The sequence below is a fragment of the Dermacentor andersoni genome, chromosome 1 (genome assembly GCF_023375885.2).
Source record: "Dermacentor andersoni chromosome 1, qqDerAnde1_hic_scaffold, whole genome shotgun sequence".
Lineage (NCBI taxonomy): Eukaryota > Metazoa > Arthropoda > Arachnida > Ixodida > Ixodidae > Dermacentor > Dermacentor andersoni.
In genome coordinates this window covers 51,976,961-51,992,007 of record NC_092814.1, presented here as the reverse complement: position 1 = coordinate 51,992,007, position 15,047 = coordinate 51,976,961, and the positions used below count along the sequence as shown (strand labels likewise).

The 15,047-nt window shown below is 48.5% G+C and overlaps 1 protein-coding gene and 1 long non-coding RNA gene across 2 annotated transcripts in view; one reads left to right on the top strand and one right to left on the bottom strand.

The window, feature by feature from the left end:
- LOC129380467 (uncharacterized) overlaps positions 1 to 15,047 on the bottom strand; it is a 146,054-nt gene that overhangs the window by 83,698 nt on the left and 47,309 nt on the right. Inside the window, exon 2 of the long non-coding RNA XR_008608511.1 lies at positions 2,056 to 2,151. This is a non-coding gene — a long non-coding RNA (uncharacterized lncRNA). The remainder of the gene's footprint in view (positions 1 to 2,055; positions 2,152 to 15,047) is intronic.
- LOC126546283 (uncharacterized) overlaps positions 1 to 15,047 on the top strand; it is a 92,708-nt gene that overhangs the window by 42,000 nt on the left and 35,661 nt on the right. The window lies entirely within an intron of this gene.

Sequence of the window (15,047 nt, the reverse complement as noted above, 5' to 3'; positions counted from 1 at the left end):
CATAAGTATATGTACACATATGTATATCGCAGAGCGAAGACACGCAGTTGGGCGCAGCAGGCGGCGAGCAACTACGGGCTTGCGCGCTATTTTGTTCATTTCTCTTCGCGCACGTCGTTTCGCGCAGCCAAAGTCCTGATGGAAAATCGCAATAACGAGAATTTCCCGCACTTTTCCACCGGTAAAACCGTCGGAGAAAAAGAAAATGGAGAGATGAAGAGAGAGAAGGAAGCTATTCGCACGTTTCTTCAACGTTTCCGCCGTCCTTTTACCTTAAGACAGACAGCGGTTAGATGGGAGGGAGTTGTACGCGTGAGGGGGGGGGGGGGGGGGTGAGGATATGACACTGCGAAGAAAATGAGAGTTCTTTCTCGCGATAACGCGCTCGCGCGCGCGCGACAATCAAAATCTGCGACACTGCTCAGCGAGTTCTCGTTTTATTTGTTATCTTTTCTGTTTGCTTATCTTCTTTTTTCCCCGTCCTCGCTTCGTACGCGGCGGCGACCTATCGAAGCATAAATAAGCAGCAGCAGCAGCAGCAGCGCCGAGCGATTTTGGGATGAGAGCGCGCGGCGGCACCGTCACAGCGCGTATATGCGAGCGATGAGTTTAATAACGTTCTCGCCTGCCGGCGGGGCTGCTGCCATAAGCGCGCCTTTGAACTTGGATTGAACGAATGAGCACTGAACGGCGTACCCGCACGTGTGTCACAAGAAAAATAGAGTCAATTTTCTCGCTGTGGGAGCCCCCTCTGCGACGTTTCTCTTTTTTTTTTTTTTTTTTGTCACCCTTCTCGCACTTCCGCAGCGTATGTGTAGCTTCCAGGCAACAGCAATTATCGTATATGGATTCCAAGTGCCACGACTTCCTCAACCTCTCACATCGTTGCGCTTCCCGCCTTCTCGTGTCGCTTCGTCATTTCTGACCTTCTGCACTTTTCGTCATTAAAAGAGCGAAGGCGCGTGCGTCTCATGCAAAATGCAAAGCAGCTGGGGAGATTTTCGCGTCTCTTTAGTTAGTTACATTATTTGCGAGCCAGATAGATGGCGGATATGGATTTTAATTTTGTTTCTCCGTAAATACCCCTTTAGATAAAACAGTACAGGGTGGCCTTTTTGTGCGTGTGTTTCCTCTTTCTATCTTTTTTTAGCTGCACCAAATTTTTTAAAGATTGCCTGTTGCAGATAGCACAATTCTCATCTAAAGTACTCGATGAGGCGGCCATTACTTCTAGGGGAAATGAAAATGCTAGATTGAATAAATAACATAATTACGCTAATTACTTTTTAAATAATTACTTCGTGACACATATTCCAATCTACGAATTGTGGCTTGGAATGAATTCTGAGGATGGCAGTGGTATCGAGATGTGCGCCGTCAAACTTGCGGTAAGAATACACTGTTGTTCCGCTTACTTCTTTAACAAAAACACTCGTTTATGCACTGAAGCACAAAAGTAAGTGGAACGCCAATGCATTTCGTCGGACACTTTGAAAATTAATGTCATAGTGGAAAATTAATTATTATATTTAAGTAAGTCACTTGCTTCATTCACTGAAGAAGGCGGAGAATCGAAGGAGAAGCGGGGCGCAGTTTAAGGTAGATTTCAATTTGGGTTTCTAAATGCAGCTTACATTATTATTATTCTAATCTCTTAACGAAAGTCCTTGACGATGGCATGCGCATTTTCATACCTACGAGAGCGCTTATAAAGCGGTTGTCACGCGTCATTTTTGAAACAGTGATTTCCAACATAATTATGTAGCTCCGTAGCGGTGATTGCCCAAGGTACCCCGCTTCGTAGCACCCAGTTGTGCAACGAAATTTGGCAAGGCTAGAAGATCTGTGTATCTACCAAGAGCGTTCAATGAGCTTCCAAAAGAGGTTTTGAATGTAACAACAAAGCGCAGCTTGAAATACACTCTGAAATCATTGTAAATCGCGGTATTGTTATCACATTATTTAATCTAATTCATATTTATTGTACAGTATACAAAGTTGTGCAGCACAATATAATACTGATTACTAACAATATGCAGCTCTGTATTTTCTTACCATTTCTTTTTTTCATTTCCTCGCCGCTGCTGCCGCTCCTAGTCGCGCGCAAGCCTCCCAATTTCCTTTGACAGCCCTGAGTTGTGATGTATTAACCTAGAAGACGTCAATAATAATAACAATCAATCAATGGATCAATCAATCAACAAAAGGTGTTTATTAAGGTGCCCAGGAACAACCTCGAGGGTCTTGGTGCTGGCGCACTCGGCAAAACAATGCACAGGAAGAGCAATGCAAGCTCAAGCACACACACGTACACACGCGCGCACGCATAAAAAAAAAGAATAATAATTTCGCGAATACATATTTTAACAGAGCATAAAATGTGTACACGAAGAGAATACAAAGCAAAAGTGGAGAAACAGAAGATAGGATAACAGAATGACGGTACACACAACAGATATGAGAGTTTTTGTTCAGCTATTGAAATTCCTCTGCAACTCCTTTCAGGAAAATATTAAAGTCAGTGAAGATATCCAGGCATTCTGAATAGGCGTTCTATGTCGCCTGCAATCTAGATAGAGGGTCACAAAAATCTGAAGGCGCAAAGGCACGCTGTTTCCTTGTGCCTTTCTGCGGAATGTAAAAGCGCTCATTAGAAAGCAAGTGCGAGCAGCAGATTTTTTCGTGTATTAATTTGTGACGAAAAACATCCGATTTGCTGCATCTACAGGTGAGGGTAGGTAACGTAAGTGCCTGGGTTAGCTCTATGGAGATAGAAGGCTTTTTAGAGAACTGATGTTTAAATATACATGTCAACTTTTTTGCACACTTTCGAGAAGTTCACAATTTGACCTACGGGTGCAGCCCCAAACGACGGAGGCGTACTCAAGAACTGGAAGGCATACGCTCTTATATGAAGTTACAAATGGCCGAGGTTGTTTGAAGTCTGTCGTCACTGTGCCGAGCGTTCGAAGTGCACGGTGCCTCGTCTGTTGATCGTGGGGCGAGAAACTCAGAGAGCTATCGAAGTACATACACTCCAAGGTCCTTCGTTCCCTGCGCTCTATAACGCCTATAACGTCTATAACGCTATAGGGAAATAAAGACCGGTCAGTCTTCCTAGTGAAGCTTACAAATTTCGTTTTTGATGCATTTATGACGAGCTTGTTTTCAGTGCACCACGACGTAAAATTCCCAATGTCCTTCTGAAGAGCGGCGCAATCATTAACACCTTTTACCACGTTGAAAAGTTTCGCATCATCAGCATATAACAAAACTAAAGAGCTGTGAATGACTGCCAAAACGTCATTGATAAACAGCGAGAAAAGGAAAAGGCCCAGGACAGAGCCATGAGGAACTCCACTTGTAACCGCATAAATTTCTAACAACTGACCGTTTACTCTAACGTTGCAGTACCGGTCGCGCAGGTAGCTTCTCAGCGCTGTGACAGAGTGGTGCAGATCAAGTTGTGTCAACTTTTGACAGAATATTTTGTAGCATACGACACCGAACGCCTTATTGATGTCAAAATAAATGCCATCCAGCTTGAGAGCTTGCCATACACTGCTTGAGAGGCATGCATCATGAAGCTAACGAGATTGGTAGTTGTGGAGCGTCTCGATATGAAACCATGCTGCTGAATTATTGAGTGTAGAGTTGACTCGAATCCTTTAGATGCTGCGCATAGAAAATAAATAGGCCTCTATAGTTACTCGCAGCAGCTTTTACCCCTGACTTAAATACGGGAACGACTCGCGCTGTTTTCCAAGCCTTTGGGAATGTATTCGTCTTTAAAGCAGAATTAAAAATACAAGTAAGCACTGGAACAAGCAAGGACCCTTACCTCTTAATCAAAGTAGGTGGAATGTCATCAGAACCACATGAAAAAGACGATTTTAAGCGTTTGATGCTCTTAAAGGTAAGTTCCTATGAGACTGATAGACGAATCCAGGGAAGGTTGATTGGAAAACTAACTCCGCCACTGTATGTTTTTACTTATAATCCTCTGCAGGTTTGTTTGTTTGTTTGTTTGTTTGTTTGTTTGTTTGTTTGTTTGTTTGTTTGTTTGTTTGTTTGTTTGTTTGTTTGTTTGTTTGTTTGTTTGTTTGTTTGTTTGCTTGCTTGCTTGTTTTGGGTTTTAAATGTATGCGCGCGCGAGCATTCAGACCTTAGGGTTGTGCCTGGGCAGGGTAAATAAATTATTGATTGATTGATTGATAGTAGTAGTAGTAGTAGTAGTAGTAGTAGTAGTAGTAGTAGTAGTAGCAGCAGCAGCAGCAGCAGCAGCAGCAGCAGCAGCAGCAGCAGCAGCAGCAGCAGCAGCAGCAGTAGTAGTAGTAGTAGTAGTAGTAGTAGTAGTAGTAGTAGTAGTAGTAGTAGTAGTAGTAGTAGTAGTAGTAGTAGTAGTAGTAGTAGTAGTAGTAGTAGTAGTAGTAGTAGTAGTAGTAGTTCAGCTAAGCGGAGACATGCAGTTCCTTTGTGAGCGAGGAAATGTATCCGTTTCTAAGAATGGCACTTCGACCGACTTAAGTTGCCTATAACCGGAGAACTTGAAAGGACGCACGAAAGAACGAGACGTGCAAAGAGGGCACAGCTCTGAACAAAAATCTGCAAGTCCATTCGTTCGCGCTATTCCAAAGACCAACCAGCCTCAACTCGCCCAACTTGCAATTATGCTATACGGGAACACATTGCCATAACAACAGGTCCACGGCTCAGGAGCAGCATTGAAATAAATAAATTCACTAGCTTCCTGAGAGCCAGGCTAACGTTATCCTACCTGCGATTCACTTATCTGGCTAAATTTTGCAGCCTTTGCAATGTATAGCGCCGGTAACGATGTAATTATTGCAAAGTTTTCAAGTGACGAACATGCACGGCAACATGCTTCCAAGTGCTTGCCTTTAACGTGGGGAAAGTAGTTATAACGTATACGTGTATACGTTACCGGGTTTGTGCGGCTAACGCCTGTTATTCGGCGAACTCAACGTACATGTAGCGTTTGCGTATGCGATAAGGATTAGCGTTGGCGAATATGGCGGCACGGCAGCCGTCGCTCCCACTTCAGTACGAGTGGTCCCGACGGCTGCGCTCTCGGTATCTTTTAATGCGCTTTTTCCCAGCTCACCTGAATCGCAAACCGACAATTTTATGTGACCGGTTAGCAATTCTAAAGTCCTCATGCAGGCCTGACGAGGCACGTCGACAGAATAACGGCATATATTGTGCGCTAATTGAGTGTCTCGCCTTGGGCGGGTTTGACACCTGGCACCAGGGGGTGATGGTGAGACACGTTCGATTACACTTAACGTTTGCGTTTAGGTACGTCAAACTAAAACTTTTTTATGTCAACTGTACCCTAAGATCCCGCCATGTGCTTAGTTTGTTGAATACGGAAGGCCATGATACGCGATTCTAAAACTGCTTATTGTTCGTGTACTGGCATACATTTGCGACTGTCATAAGAAGAAAGTTTGCGCATGCGATAAGTAGACAGCAATGCGGATCACACACTATAGCAGACGTTCGCGTAACTGAATGGCAGTGGTTTCACGGCGCCCTTTATCCCCAGCGCTCCTGAGCAGAGTCTGCAGTGTCACATTCAGCTTGTTACCCCAATATGCCCGCGAAACGGCTAGGAAAGCAAACGGGAAGCGTTTGATGAGCGCCGCTCCAATGATTTGCGCAGCTGTCCTTTCTCTTCATAATCTCATAAACAGACAGATTGAAGTGTGGCGCGTAGTTAACGGTGCTTTGTGTGTGCATCGCTGCCGACCCCTTCTTCAGTGACCCGCGAGCCCTTCTTTATGCCCCAACGACGCTCTCCAACCATCGCACCGAAGTAGAGAAGGAACAGTAAGAAAGGAGAGAAAGAAAAGAGACACATAGGCGCGAAGTCTGCTCACTGGAGGATGCGCGAAAGTGCCTCCCTCGGCTTCGAGCGAAACGAGAGAGCAACCAGATTCTCGCCGGCAGCCTGTTAAAGCACAGCACAAACGGCAGCGTCGTCGCAAAGGCGACGTGAGTTGAACGGATACGCAACTCCAAGGAGAAAAGTGCGGCGCCAATGTATTGCGATTGAAAGAGAGGGCGAAGAAGGTCGGCAGAAGAGAAGAGTGCCGACGCTATCTCGGAGAGCGGCGCGTTTCGCCCCTTCCTCAAATGGAGGAAAGATCGCGATGGTCGATAATCGCGGAGGTGGTGCGTCTGTGTGTGTGCGCGTTCCCAAGCCGTGCGCAACGCGCCTGCAATCCGGCCCGTTCTGCCTGTCCGTTGTGGGGGGGGGGGGGGGGGGGCGCTAAGAAAAAGGGGGATTCTTCCGCGTGGCCGCGTGCTCTCGCCGGCGTTGGCGGTGGCCGAAAGAGAGGGTTTGCCGAGCGGCTGACCGGCCGCGCCCATTGGATCGACGGGCTCTGCGGGGGGTAGGGGAGGGCCGCCCAAGACGGGCCAAGGAGCCACCATCGATCCGGCCGCCCTCCTCCTCGACTGCGCGGAAGCGGCAGCACATGATCGCGGATCCATCCCCGCCCCGCAAATTGAGTTGCACCGGCGAAGAACCCCAGAGCGACGCGCCCGCCGCATGGACCGCTGGCGTGTGTAAAGCCCCCAGCCTAACGTCGTTGCGGAGCGGGGACCCCGGGCGGACACGACGCTTCGCGGGGTGTGGAGGGGCATTCTCCCGGCAGAGCTTTATCTCCGCGGTTCTTGGCCGAAATGGGAGGGACCGAAAGAAGAGTGGCGCGCACGTTTTGTTGTCAGCAGACCGACAATCGGTGTCGCCTGTCGGGAGAGTTGGGAGTGGATATAGAAAGAGACGGACGGGAGTCCGACCGGACCCTGCATGCTCGGTGAGAGGGTCGCAAACCAGCGCAAAAAGGGGGAAAAAACGCACACCCTACCGCACACGATCATTATTTTGCGCGGTGTGTAGATGGCGTGCGCTCATCGAGAATTGATGTTGAAAGCACCTTCGACATGCATCGGCACCAAACTTCAGAAAAGACACGCATCAAGCAAACAAGACAATATGAGTGATTGAAAATTGCAATAACTATAAAGGAACCCCGAGGCGCAGGTAGATTCAAATATGCCGCGTTGCAAGCAGCCGAGTGAGAAATGCTGCGTACGAATCATTTATACACACTGTCTTACTCGCATATACGCAAGCCAGTCTCATTCAAAGGCAGAGTAAGAACTCAATTTTAGCGTTACCTTTAGCTCTTGGATTGTTAAAAACCAGCTGCAATACGGGAAAAAAGTTTCTCGGGGAAGCGATGGAAGAGGGCAGCAAAACTCTAAATCCCACCGTTTACATATTCTGTAAATGACATTTAATATATTGTTAAATAGACTTACCGCATCTCCCAAAATTTCGTCATAGCCTTCCATTTCACAAGAATTGTTCTCTCTAAAAGCAACATTAGCTCGTGTAGGCCAGTTCAAAGGCGTTCTTCCACTGGTCATTTCAGCGCCGGAAGCTGCTGGTGACTTCTGCTGGTGAAGCGGGCATATCTAACCTCTATAGTGTTTCCAAGTATTCGCTCATGACGAGATATTATCGTTCCCCACTTCGGATGAGGTCCGTTCTCCGAAGAGCTTTATTTCAAACAGATGTGATTCAGTTATGTCAATGTTTGCAAGCGTGATGGCAAAATATTAAATGCTGTATTGTGACAACTATGTATAAAGACCGCTACAGCCAAACGACGACATAGACTTCCATCCTCGATATTGCTGCAGGTTCAGGTAGAGCACTATAAAATCCGACAGGTCCATACAAATATCTCAGTGGAAAAATCTTCAAATTTGCACAGCAAGGACAACGACAAAACGTAGGAAAGCATGCTGCACGCGTGGTAATGCATTAAGTTGTACGACTGGAGGAGTCAGATTTGTTGCAAGACATAGCGAGCCGCAGTGTGAAGTAAACGTGTGGCGTTGTAGGTCGACCTCCTCAACGACACATGCGAGCACCGAATGCACTACCTACAGGTTATTTCGTTCTTTGATTTCGTTCTCTCTTTCTTTAGGCGTCTTCCTTTCTTTCGTTGCTTATTTCGTTCTTTCTTTCTGTGTGCATGTTTTCTTCGTTCGTTCTTTCTTTCGTTCCTTCCTTCGCTTTTCTTTCTTTCGTTTCTCCATTCATAATATTCAGCCTTTGAATCTTTGCTTGCGTATACGGAGGTATGAGCCATTCCTGCTCATATTTTTTGCATCACTGATTTTTGCATGACTATATACAGACGCCGCTTTTTTCGGGTATGAGGCATTGCAACGAAGCACTTGACTTCTTTTTCGTCTTTGTTCAGCGCCAAACACCACGTTGCAAGATGAAGAAAACGAATATAGCGCTCGCGTGCGCTCGCGCCGCGATTGCTTGTTCTGAGAACGCTACGAGGAACGAAAGGTCGCCATTCCGCAGCAGCAGCTTTTGCCGTTGAGCCCGAAGGTAGCTTTACTTCAAGTCTGCGAGCCTCTCACGCCAGCAACACCGACAGCAGCCAGCATCGTCATGGAGAACGGATGTGCGGCGCCCGAGCATCACCACATCCCCCGACCTGTAAGCGTTTACGGTGGCGTTGTCGGGACACAACACGAGCTCTCCAGTTCGGCGCGCCCTTGTGCCAAGCCTGAAGGGCCTGAATCTTCTGCGCTGCGTCGTGGTATCCGTAGGTTCGTCAGGACCGACCGAGAGCTAGCACGATGTTTTCGGCAACGACAACGTGCTGTTCCAACGCATCATGAATGTACCATCTACGCCGGCCTGCAGCACCAGCAGCTGTGGATCTTGCTCTTCAAGACGGCCGAGTGGACTCGTCCTCGAAAGCCAGAAAGAGCTGTCGCAGCACATCGCGAACTGCCTGCGGGAATCCTGTACGGCGCCTACCTCCAGACGACTTCCAGCAGTGCCGGTCAGCAGCACCATCTGCAGTGGTGGATTCGCCTTCTCAAGATCCGAGTGGACTCCATCTCGCAGCTGTGGATTCTGCTTCTCAGGACTGCCGAGTGGATCCCACCTCGGCCGCGAGGAAGAGCCGCTACACCGCACCGAGAACTGCCTACGGGAATCCTGTACGGCGCGTATGTAGAGGCGGCTTCTAGCAGTAGCGGCCAGCAGCAGCATCGGCAGCTGTGGACTCTGCTTCCCAAGATACGAGTGGACTCCATCTCGCAGCTGTGGATTCTGCTTTTCAAGATTCGAGTAGACTCCATCTCGCAGCTGTGGACTCTGCTTCTCAGGACGGCCGAGTGGATCCCACCTCGGCAGCGAGGAAGAGCCGCCACAGCGCATCTCCAACTGCCTGCGAGAATCCTGTATGGCGCGTACTGCGAGGTGCCTTCCAGCCGTACCGGTCAGCAGCAGCGTCCAAAGTCGCGGACACTGCTCCTCAAGATACGAGTGGACTCCACCTCGCAGCTGTGGATTCTGCTTCTCATGACGGCCGAGTGGATCCCACCACGGCAGCGAGGAAGAGCCGCCACAGCGCATCTCCAACTGCCTGCGAGAATCCTGTATGGCGCGTACTGCGAGGTGCCTTCCAGCCGTACCGGTCAGCAGCAGCGTCCAAAGTCGCGGACACTGCTCCTCAAGATACGAGTGGACTCCACCTCGCAGCTGTGGATTCTGCTTCTCATGACGGCCGAGTGGATCCCACCACGGCAGCGAGGAAGAGCCGCCACAGCGCATCTCCAACTGCCTGCGAGAATCCTGTATGGCGCGTACTGCGAGGTGCCTTCCAGCCGTACCGGTCAGCAGCAGCGTCCAAAGTCGCGGACACTGCTCAAGATCCGAGTGGACTCCATCTCGCAGCTGTGGATTCTGCTTCTCAGGACTGCCGAGTGGATCCCACCTCGGCCGCGAGGAAGAGCCGCTACACCGCACCGAGAACTGCCTACGGGAATCCTGTACGGCGCGTATGTAGAGGCGGCTTCTAGCAGTAGCGGCCAGCAGCAGCATCGGCAGCTGTGGACTCTGCTTCCCAAGATACGAGTGGACTCCATCTCGCAGCTGTGGATTCTGCTTTTCAAGATTCGAGTAGACTCCATCTCGCAGCTGTGGACTCTGCTTCTCAGGACGGCCGAGTGGATCCCACCTCGGCAGCGAGGAAGAGCCGCCACAGCGCATCTCCAACTGCCTGCGAGAATCCTGTATGGCGCGTACTGCGAGGTGCCTTCCAGCCGTACCGGTCAGCAGCAGCGTCCAAAGTCGCGGACACTGCTCCTCAAGATACGAGTGGACTCCACCTCGCAGCTGTGGATTCTGCTTCTCATGACGGCCGAGTGGATCCCACCACGGCAGCGAGGAAGAGCCGCCACAGCGCATCTCCAACTGCCTGCGAGAATCCTGTATGGCGCGTACTGCGAGGTGCCTTCCAGCCGTACCGGTCAGCAGCAGCGTCCAAAGTCGCGGACACTGCTCCTCAAGATACGAGTGGACTCCACCTCGCAGCTGTGGATTCTGCTTCTCATGACGGCCGAGTGGATCCCACCACGGCAGCGAGGAAGAGCCGCCACAGCGCATCTCCAACTGCCTGCGAGAATCCTGTATGGCGCGTACTGCGAGGTGCCTTCCAGCCGTACCGGTCAGCAGCAGCGTCCAAAGTCGCGGACACTGCTCCTCAAGATACGAGTGGACTCCACCTCGCAGCTGTGGATTCTGCTTCTCATGACGGCCGAGTGGATCCCGCCTCGGCAGCGAGGAAGAGCCGCCACAGCGCATCCCCAACTGTCTGCGGGAATCCTGTATGGCGCGTACTGGGAGGTGCCTTCCAGCCGTACCGGTCAGCAGCAGCGTCCAAAGTCGCGGACACTGCTCCTCAAGATGCGAGTGGACTCCACCTCGCCGCTGTGGATTCTGCTTTTCAAGACGGTCGAGTGGATCCCGCCTCGGCAGCGAGGAAGAGCCGCTACAGCGCATCCCCAACTGTCTGCGGGAATCCTGTATGGCGCGTACTGGGAGGTGCCTTCCAGCCGTACCGGTCAGCAGCAGCGTCCAAAGTCGCGGACACTGCTCCGCATGGCTGCAAGCGGCAGCATTCACGGTACCGAGGACGAGCTGCACCAGCGCATCACAGACGCGCGGGCGCAGATCCATTGGCTACACGAATGCTGAACGTCGCGTTCGTAAAGGAACCTTCAAACACTGGCTGCCCGCAGCATCTGCAGCAGCGGCGGGTCCTGTTGTTCGAGGTGGCCGAGTGGAGGCAAAGCGGCAAGTGACTGCTTTCTCGCGCCCCACCATTCGTAATCGAGTGCCTGACCTGTGACTGCTGCAGCCTGTTTTTGGAAGAGGCAGCAGAAAGTTGGCCTGGAACAGTGTCGAGTGCGCGCCCATTGGCGATATGATATTCGCGAACGGTTGCGAAATTCAATATTTTGTTGATTGTAATAAGAATATCGCTTACGGATTGTTTATTGCTGATCCTATTCACCGCACAAAAGTTCAATACTAGAACGTGGTTTTTACTCAAGCGTACCTGATACAATAAAAGAAGAAACTTGATGGAATGTCCACAAAGAATTGATATTAGGACTTGAAGTGAACAGCAGTGGTCTAACAGCGAAATGTCGACGGAAACAACGTTTCTGCTTGGGGGCATGGTCTTTGCCAGTGCTTCCCTAGTCCCCTAGTCGATTTTTTCGCTCCAACAGCATTCCCTTGCTCGACCGCTGTTGATCACCTCAAGTCCCCATCTGTACTCTGAACCATGCTCTTGTTTTGACATTGTTACTGTTCTGTTACTTGGCATTTTTGTTCCATATAAAACACGGCATCTCTTGAAGTCGCCCATCACGCGCGACGCTTTCTTTGGAACAACTCCTTACACTGTCGAGTTAGTAATACGTCTTTGCGCAGTCTTTGCGCAAATGTTTTAAAAAAATTAGTGCCCTTCCACTCTGTGAAGAAGGATAACCAGCGAAACTGTATTGGGATTACTATATTGACAACTATATTGATTTATATGGTTATTGTTTTAGTCACTAAAGACACACAGACGTAGTAACTCCGTGGTTGTTATCGTCTTTCTCACTTTTTACCACAGTGACCATAGCTTTGTGGTCGCTGTGGTACATCGCGATCGACTGTACTGCCATGCTAGACACGTTCTTGCCGAAGGTTAAATCTATACACGACCGGTGACGCGTGGTCGGCACATTTACGCCCGTGTAGCACTCAATTGCAAACCATTCCAACAGGAAGGATGCAATCCATTTGCCGTCGGGGGCGCGCTATAGGTCGACGTTAAAGTCGATGATCGGTGGGTACACTAATGCGTTTTAATATGTTTTTGGACCCTGCAATGGGAGCGAAGGAGCGCCGCCATCCCACGTTTTATGTATGGCCATGAAGATCATGCGTCATAACATGGCCGATAAGATGATAATATTCAGAGCAACCGCGGCGACTGATAACGTCACGCGGAAAGAGTTGTACGACTATATATATTTTTTTTCATTCTAGCGGCTCTTCCCACGGACATATTTTTCATCAGAACGTAGCCACATACAGCTTCGCAGTGAAATGCAGAGAGATTCGGCTCTGAACTCATTCATTGCGACAAGCAGCATTCTCCCAAATTAAAAAGAAATACTTCTTGCGTGGTCGCTTCTTAATTAAATTGATCAAATAATTGCGTTCAACCATCGCGAGGGAATAATCAAGAAGCCAGTGGCTGGTCGTTGGGAAAAGTTGGGAGAGGCTGCTGTTGAAAAACAACATAATAATTAAAAGTAAGAATATAAGAAGTTGAGATAAAGTAAATGTTAATTAACACGGTAATGAAATTATGTAACATTAGAGGGAGAAAGCTTTTTTTATTTACCTAAGTAATGCTGCGACTATCCTATTTCGAAGTAATGAAAATAAAAGCAGACTTCAGTAGTTTCGTCAGCTCTGAGACCATTTATTGCGACAGCAGATTGCCCCACACTTAAGGCATCTTCGTTTTGCTTGCTGACTTTTTTGCAGTTGATGTAAGCATGTTCTTTTTTGTATGGTATAGATAGTAAGGCACTTTGTGTAAATCGAAATACAGTCACAGATTAATATTACGCTTGCACCCCCTCCCCCCCCCCCCCCCCCCCCCGTATTTACGTAGACTCGTTTTATTGATTTGAAATGTGTAGCTTTGAGGAACCTTACGCGTATATGTTCACAACTTTTCCCAAATGATTATATTGGCGTTTCAGTTTTTCTTGAATAAGTTTTATTCGGACAATTATGGCGAATTATGTTTATTTTCATTTATTATGTGTTTTATCATGGTCAGGTGACGTCAGTGTAATAAGTTGCAAGAAGTTCAAAACAGTCATATTTACTTTTCCGTCATTCAGCTGAAAAAAAAGTGTTTGAGAGCCCCTTTATTATATAAACTGCCCTGAGTTTACTTGTAATGAAGAATTATGAATTTTAATCAGCCATATTATGGCTAATATTTCCAGCTCGTGATTTGGGTCTTTAGATATATAACCATTCTGCAAAGCCATCATAACCATTATGCAAAGCCATCAAACATTGGGTTAATTATGACACTTATTATTAGATAAGCCCCTTGCATGATGGGCTATAAGAAAATTGATTCGCCATCCCGGCCCTGAGAAAGTGATCTCCAATGAAGCTGTAGAAAACCACCACTAAAACTGCTAGAGGGGGTATGCAATGCTTTAGTGCATTAGAGTAATGGCAGTAATGGGAGTAATGATAATTTTGACAGCACGCCGCCGCCTATAGCGGTGCTGTAACAACATTGACATGAGTTGCTAGGATAGGGACGCCACTCCTCACGTCTCAAGCTGCCGTCGCCGCGGCAGCTGGCGCAACAGTAATCTTTACGGGGAAACGTATGCGGAGAGCGCTACGTGCTTCGCATTGTTATCGGGAACGCGTTATTATGAGTTATGTGGTTCGGGTGCTTGTTTTGTGCTTGCTCTTTATTGAAACCGATGCTGTTCTGTATGCTGTATGCGTGATCTGAAATAATGTATGCACTGTTCGCTTCATTTTGCCGAGTGCTTGAAGCCTCTGCCTTACGGGGGTACGAGCCACTGCTCCTGGCCCTGCACTGCCGCCGGGATCGGCCCACATTTTTGCTAACGGACGCAGACACGAAAAATGCCGACGAACTATAGAGGCTAACAGCTTCGCTGTAAAACGTCCAAGCAACTACTTGCACGACAAGCCGGCAACGTACATTTGAAATGGCATTGGTATGTAAAGTTTTCTTACGCCAATCTTAAACTTCAGTGTGTTAGCGTTAATAAAACAATGATTCACAATAAGAGCAACTGCAGTTCAAGCAACAGTACAAGCAGTGTGCAGTGTGAAATGCCGACTCGCCGTGCGACTTAGTTGCTTGGACGTCCCAGACTGATGGAATGATGGAAGCAGCAAAAATTAAGTCGCCAACAATGGGGCAGTTGCAGCGTTAAATGTTACTGACTGTTCAGGATCGGCGAGTCGTTTAGAAGGCCAAGGCTGGGTATTATACAGCGCGTGGGCTAAAGCTGATGTCACAAGCAAAATCATACAGTGCCATTGACTTACACGATTTAAAGAAGCGTTTTCTTCTTTTTTTTTTTTCCTCCGCATTTGCAACGCTGACATATCTGGCACTTGACCGCTGTTACTCGTCGGAGCTACTACATATATCTACATAGAAAACTACGTGGCTTTCTCGTTGCTACGTTGTTGTTGGCAGTGACGTCGTATGTTCTTTCCGCGTTGTTTCCCATCAAACATCTGATTCTTGGCTCATCCTCTACTGCGGATGTGTGCCACGTTTGAAGCTGATCATAATTTGTCATGCACGCCTCTTTTGTGCTATCGACGCTGTTTTCACGAGCATGGCTACAAAGAATTGCACGCCAACACACCGCCATATTGTCAAGAACAGCTTGCCATGCACAAAATGTTATCCTCCTACGCGACAGCATTGTTTGTTCTGGCCTCCGAAATACGTGCGCAAGCGCCACCGCTCTGGGTGTCCGTTCGCAGAGCGTTCCCTAATCCCCGGGCGCTGCTGTTGCACATCCGGGCAACAGTGGTAAGC